The sequence below is a fragment of the Myotis brandtii genome, unplaced genomic scaffold (genome assembly GCF_000412655.1).
Source record: "Myotis brandtii unplaced genomic scaffold, ASM41265v1 scaffold640, whole genome shotgun sequence".
In the NCBI taxonomy this organism is placed as follows: Eukaryota; Metazoa; Chordata; class Mammalia; order Chiroptera; family Vespertilionidae; genus Myotis; species Myotis brandtii.
This window is the reverse complement of record NW_005370461.1, coordinates 242,493-249,796: the sequence shown is the minus strand read 5'-3', so window position 1 is coordinate 249,796 and position 7,304 is coordinate 242,493. Positions and strand designations below refer to the sequence as shown.

General features: G+C 43.3%; 1 pseudogene; it reads left to right on the top strand.

Annotated features, from left to right (window-relative positions):
- The first annotated feature begins 3,064 nt into the window (after positions 1-3,064).
- On the top strand, positions 3,065-5,450 carry LOC102252070 (annotated as a pseudogene).
- Positions 5,451-7,304: the final 1,854 nt, after the last annotated feature.

Genomic DNA, 7,304 nt, shown 5'->3' with positions numbered 1-7,304 from the left:
AGTTGGGAAGTAAAAATAAGAATGGCTGCCCAAAGTAGACTGAGGTGGGGCAGGGTAAATGATATGCAAGTGGAGGTCACATGTTTCCCGTTGGGAAAATTGGAAGGTCTCATCCGTCACTCCCAACAGGATTGGGATATTCTTCTGCCTTGGGGAAAAAAGGGTGATTATCAAGGGGCAGCTCAGACCTTGTGTCCTAGAGATATTGATGTTTCCCAGTGCCTGAGATAAGGGCAAGCTTGGTCATGTTTCTGAACACATGTCTGAGCAACCACACTTCCTTATATCCAGGGGCCCAAGAGAATGATAGGTATTCTATAAGGCAGTGATGGCGAACCTATGACACGCGTGTCAGAGGTGACATGCGAACTCATTTTTTTGGTTGATTTTTCTTTGTTAAATGGCATTTAAATATATAAAATAAATATCAAAAATATAAGTCTTTGTTTTACTATGGTTGCAAATATCAAAAAATTTCTATATGTGACACGGCACCGGAGTTAAGTTAGGGTTTTTCAAAATGCTGACACGCCAAGCTCAAAAGGTTCGCCATCACTGCTATAGGGTGTGCTTGCAAGCTCTAGAGGCAACATGTGGTCTGAAGCCTTTAAAACTGCTCTGCAGCCTGGAATCATGCTTTGGATCTTACCTAACCCTGTTACTTGGGGTAATTCAGGGCCACACTTCCTCATGAGCACACCAGCATGAAATGGGGTGGAGTGTGGAGTGGGCGTCATTGATTGTCCATCTCTCCCAGCTCAGTCAGTCCCCAGCAGTCATACCACCTGCTCTTGGAGTCTAGGACAAGGTTCCTAGGCGAGGCAGCCAGGCTTCAGCTTTCTTTTCAGTAACCTTGAGCCTGATTTGCACAGTGGAGGCAAGTTTCAAATCCAAAGTCAACTCTCAGGAAATTCTCCTGGGAGTCTAAGGGAATGGTGTCAAGCCATAAGTACAGGCTGCTTTCCTATTAATAGTTCCTATGGAATCTGTAGAGTGCTTTCAGCAGTTGTAAAGCCTGTTCATGCTTACAGCCCTAGGAGTGCTTCACTGTTGAGAAATAGGCTTAAAGGAGATATATGGTAGCTTAGGGACATAGACCCAGATATTCTGACCCCCAAAGCCTGTGCTTGCTATACTACAGCACACTACATTTTGCCTAATGGGCTGCACAATATTTGCCAACCATTCTTTTCTGAGACTATTATTTTGCCTGGTCCTATTATTTTGTTTATAATTCTGATGTGATGGAAATCTTTTTGTGGAATGGTAGGAAGCTGTGTAGTTTATTGCAAAGAGCGGTAGATTAAAACTCATGGACCTTGAATTTAAGTCCCAGCTTGATTACTAGAAGGCTGTGTGACCCTGAGCCAGCTTCTTGATCTCTCTGGCCTTAGATTCTGTTAAACGAGGGCCTCAACCTTGATATTTGTGCCGTTTCACAGCTCTCACATTCTCACAAGAACCCAGGCCTATTGGGGAAAACTGTGCAGGTGCCACTGAGGACAGTTTTTCTGAAAAACAAGCTCTAGTTCTGAATGTCCCTTCAGGAGTTGACTTTTATAAAGTCAAAGATTTGGCCTAAGAGTCCTTGTGGTGTCTAGATGGCCATAACGTTGTGTCTCTGTTTCAGGTACATTGTGCTATATAACCTATGAGTAGTGGCTTAAAACAATAGGATTTAGTATTTCTCATAGCTCTGTGGTTGGTGGGTTCAGTTGGGCAATTCTTCTGCTCCCTCTGGGGTGAGTCAAGTGGCTGTATTTGGCTGGCTTAGTTGGGGCTAAAATGTCCAAGATGACCTCCCTCATATTTTGGGGCTTAGAAGCTGGCTATTGGCTGAAGATATCAGCTCTGCTCAACTTGTTTCTCCAGCAGAATAGCCCTGGCCATTTTTTTTTCTCTTTTTTTGCATATCAAGGCTTTAAAGAGGGTAAAAGTGCACATTTCAAGTCCTCTTAAGGCAGTGGTTCTCAACCTTGGCTGCACATTAGAATCACCTGGGAATCTTTTTAAAATCCTGATTTCTGGGCCTCATCCTCCGGAAATTCTGTTTCTTTGTTACTAATGTTGTGGCCCCACCCCATAACAAAGAAACAGAATTTCTGGAGGATGAGGCCCAGAAATCAGGATTTTAAAAAGATTCCCAGGTGATTCTAATGTGCAGCCAAGGTTGAGAACCACTGTCTTAAGGCCTGAGCCTGTAATTTATACAGCATCCCTTCTCCCATATTCCATTGGTCAAAGCAAGTCAGAGCCACCCTGAATTCAAGAGGAGGCGAGACTGACCCTTCCATCTGTTGATGGATGCCGGAAGCCGGTCCATCCTTGCTGCTTGACACAGTAGCTGCAGAGAAGAAACATCTGCACAGCATATGTTTCAAGGGACCTGGCGTATATGGCATACTGTTCTTAATATGTTTGCTCCCCCTCTTAGTATATGTTCTTTTAAACAAGACCACCTCCCCGAGAAAAGTTGTTTCCCCAGGTGAGTCACCTCTCCGAGAAAGGTTGTTTCCCCAGGTGGGGATTTTTCCCTGGAGTTAGAGATTAACAGGACTAAGGAAGGGAATAAATCAGTAAAACCTCTTAACTAAGTGCCAGGTGGGTAGTTAATCACCTTAACTATGAATAATCATGCTTAAACTACATAATCTTTACTTAGGATAATCTCCTTCAGTTACTTCCTTGTAGCTTAACAGAACAGTAAAGTAGTAACCTTGGAATGGAGATAAGAAACACCCTAACCTTTGGAATAGAATGGATAGGATTAAAATCAACTGGTATAAATACAGATGTAATAGGAGAATAGAGAACCTGGCTAGAGAACTTGGCTGGAGAAACTGGCTAGGCTGCTGATCAACTGAACGCTGTCTCTGTGTCATTCCTTCTTCGCCGACTCCGTCCACACCTTTCGGAACCCCTGGACCTGCTGGGGCTGGACCCCAACATCTGGCGCCGAAAAGGAAGACCTCCAGAAGCTCCCCGCACAGCGTGGCAGTGTTTGCACTGCGGCCTTTGCGAGTGGTCGCCTCAGAACCAGTCTCCCTGTGAGTGACGCGCAGAAACCTCGAACCGGTGGAGTCTCCCGTAACCAAGAGCCCAGAGGGCCAAGGAGACAGTACCCTTGTCTGGGCGGCGGACATCTGCAGTAAGAATGTCCTTCCCCCCTCATTTGAATCGCCCTCCCATGGGAATCCCAGCACTCCCACCAGGGATTCCACCACCACAGTTTCCTGGCTTTCCTCTACCTATACCTCCAGGAACCCCAATGATTCCTGTACCAATGAGCATTATGGCTCCTGCTCCAACTGTTCTAGTACCCACTGTGTCCATGGTTGGAAAGCATTTGGGAGCAAGAAAGGATCATCCAGGCTTAAAGGCAAAGGAAAATGATGAAAATTATGGTCCTACTACTACTGTTTTTCTTGGCAACATTTCTGAGAAAGCCTCAGACATGCTTCTAAGACAGCTCCTTGCTAAATGTGGCTTGGTTTTAAGCTGGAAGAGAGTACAAGGTGCATCTGGAAAACTTCAAGCCTTTGGATTCTGTGAGTATAAGGAGCCTGAATCTACCCTCCGTGCAGTCAGGTTATTGCATGACCTGCAGATTGGAGAGAAGAAACTGCTTGTTAAAGTTGATGCAAAGACAAAGGCACAACTGGATGAATGGAAAGCAAAGAAGAAAGCTTCTAATGGGACTGCGAGGCCAGAAACTGTCACTAATGATGACGAAGAAGCCTTAGATGAAGAAACTAAGAGAATAGATCAGATGATCAAAGGGACCATTGAAATTTTAATATGTGAATACTTCAGTGAGCTCAATGCCCCTTCACAAGAATCTGACTCTCACCCCAGGAAGAAGGAGGACATTTTCCGCAGATTTCCAGTGGCACCTCTGAACCCGTATCCACACATTACTAAGGAAGATATAAATGATATAGAAATGGAAGAAGACAAAAGAGACCTGATATCCCGAGAGATCATCAAATTCAGAGATACACACAAGAAACTGGAAGAAGAGAAAGGCAAAAAAGAAAAAGAAAGACAGGAAATTGAGAAAGAACGGAGAGAAAGAGAGAAGGAGCGTGAAAGGGAACGAGAAAGTCGAGAACGAGAAAGGGAAAGAGAACGTGAACGAGAAAAAGAGAAGGAACGGGAGCGGGAACGAGAACGGGATAGGGATCGTGACCGGACAAAGGAGAGAGATCGTGACCGTGATCGGGAAAGGAGTTCAGGTCGGAATAAGGATCAGAGTCGATCAAGAGAAAAGAGCAGAGATCGTGAAAGGGAGCGGGAGCGGGAAAGAGAGAGAGAGAGAGAACGAGAAAGAGAACGTGAACGAGAAAGAGAGCGTGAAAGGGAACGGGAGCGAGAAAGAGAAAAATACAAGAAGAGGGATGGAGAAGAGTATGAACGAAGAAAACTTGAAAGAAAACTCTGGGAGACAGAAGCTGCTTATCAAAAGCGCGTTAAGAATTGGGAAATCAGAGAACGGAAGAAAAGCCGGGAGTATGGGAAAGAGGCTGAAAGAGAAGAGGAAAGGAGAAGAGAAATGGCAAAAGAAGCTAAACTACTAAAAGAATCTTAGAAGATTTATGATGATGATAGAGATGATCCCAAATATTACAGAGGAAGTGCTCTTCAGAAAAGACTGCGTGACAGGGAAAAGGAAATGGAAGCAGATGAACGGGATAGGAAAAGAGAGAAGGAAGAGCTAGAGGAAACCAGGCAGCAACTTCTGGCAGAAGGGCATCCGGATCCAGATGCAGAGCTTCAGAGGATGGAACAAGAGGCTGAGAGGCACAGACAACCACAAATAAAGCAAGAACCAGAATCAGAAGAAGAGGAAGAAGAAACGCAAGAAAAAGAAGAAAAACGAGAGGAACCTGTGGAAGAGGAAGAAGAGCCAGAGCAGAAGCCCTGTCTTAAACCAACTCTGAGGCCCATCAGTTCTGCCCCATCTGTTTCCTCTGCCAGTGGCAATGCAACCCCCAACACTCCTGGGGATGAGTCTCCCTGTGGTTTTATTCCTCATGAAAATTCGCCAGGTCAACAACAACCTGAGGAGCGCAGGCCAAAAATAGGACTGAGACTTAAACTGGGTGCTTCCAATAGTCCCGGTCAACCTAACTCTGTGAAGAGAAAGAACCTCCCTGTAGATAGTGTCTTTAACAAATCTGAGGATGAAGACAGTGATGATGTGCCCAGAAAAAGGAAACTGGTTCCCTTGGATTATGGTGAAGATGATAAAAATGCTGCCAAAGGCACCGTAAACACTGAAGAAAAGTGCAAACACATTAAGAGTCTCATTGAGAAAATCCCTACAGCCAAACCTGAGCTTTTTGCTTATCCCCTGGATTGGTCTATTGTGGACTCTGTGAGTAGTAAATTGTATTTCACCATTTTATTGTAAGTAGTTTTGAATATAGCATACAAATTCAGTTGATGCCATTAATGACAAGTAGTGATGATAATGTAGCTGGAATCTTGACATTGCTGAGAATTTAGTAAATTATTGGGGAAAATAGTGGTGGTACTTGAAGTCTTCATAAATTAGAAGTAAATATATCTTGATATATATTATTAATAAATGAAACAGAAGCCAAGAAAATTGGTCTTGTGAAGTAAAACTCTGTACGTTGAGAGTTCCATTTCAGATATCATCTTTCCCATCCTTCAAAGGACTTTGAAAAAATTTTTTGTCTTCAAAGACATTTGTGAGATCTGTAATTTTTTTTAAGTGTAGAAAATGTGAATATATATATATTTTTTTCCTCCAATTTGTTGATGCCCTTGGTTGTAAAGACATCCGAATCCTACCTTGGCTCTCTTTATACTCACCAGGTACAAATTTGTATTGTTTGAATTTTGGAGTTTAAACCCTCCTACTAAAAGAAGCAGAAGCCATCAGTGATTCTTTTTAAAAAAAAATATATTTTATTGATTTTTCACAGAGAGGAAGGGAGAGGGATAGAGAGTTAGAAACATCGATCAGCTGCCTCCTGCACACTCCCCACCGGGGATGTGCCCGCAATCCAGGCACATGCCCTTGACCGGAACCGAACCTGGGACCCTTGAGTCCGCAGGCCAACGCTCTATCCACCGAGCCAAACCGGTCAGGGCCATCAGTGACTCTTGAGAGGTGTGCTTGGGAAGGTACACTTGAGTTGAAGAAATATATTGTCACATGGTAGCGATGGAGTGGGAGTCCCTGTGGCTCATTTCTATTTCACAGAGCCAAATGTTGGAACAAATGAGCGTTTTGGGAAGGATAGAGCCAGAATAGCCTTTGTGCTTATAGGATAGGTCAACTATTAAAAGTAGTGTTCACTTAATAGATTATAAAATAGACTGAGAGATTTATAAACAAGGAGATAATTATTTTCTAAGTTTTCCTGGATTAGAGAAACAGGCACTTCCTAAATGTTTTGCTATGAATGTGAGCAGGGACATGTGTCTGGCATCTAACTGACATTCAGTAAAACTCCACTGAGTGAGCAAATGCGTGAATCAATGAATGACCTGTGCTGATTCATTCTTCTTTTCTATATAAAAAGATTGAATAATTGAGTTTTCTTCATTCTCTGTCTCCTGGCTTGAAAGTTATGCATACTTTTCATATTGTTATAGTGGTTGCCCTTACTTGTGCTTTCCCCCAGATACAAGGAGATGTTAAGTTTCCTTACATTTGATTCCAAGTTCCATGTCCCCCTACTGAAACACACAGGTGGATTTTCTATGATGCTAATGAATCTGAAGTTCAGGGCCCTTCACTTGCATGCTCCAATATTTTAGTACATATTTAACAAGTGTGAGGAGGTATGATACACACATAAAGAACTGCATTTTTTCCATTTATGTAGACAGAAATCTGGAGAATATGTGTGGGAATGGAGAGTGTGATTAAGGTAGAAGGAATATAAAGTTGGAAAGCCTTAAAAAATGGGACTGAGGTTTCAGAGGGAGGGGGGAGAGAAATAGAGGAGGGGGAAGGGAGAGGAAGCGGGAAGAAGGATGAGGGAAGGAGAGGGAAAGCTTTTTATCTCTTCTACTTCTCCCCAGATGGAGACTGTCACTTACAAAGGCCATGGAGATAGGTGAACCCTCAGGATATAATGCAAAGCTAGGAAGGAGACAGATATTTTTAGCAAGATACATTGCAGAAGATAAGGTGGCTGGGGTTTAATCATTGTAACTGAAAAGTGCTAGTTGTCTTTCAGATCCTTTATCTGAGGACTTCCCTCCTCTCCTTTACTGCAATGCTGATGTGAATTGACCCCTCACTATCCTACCCATTCATGGAC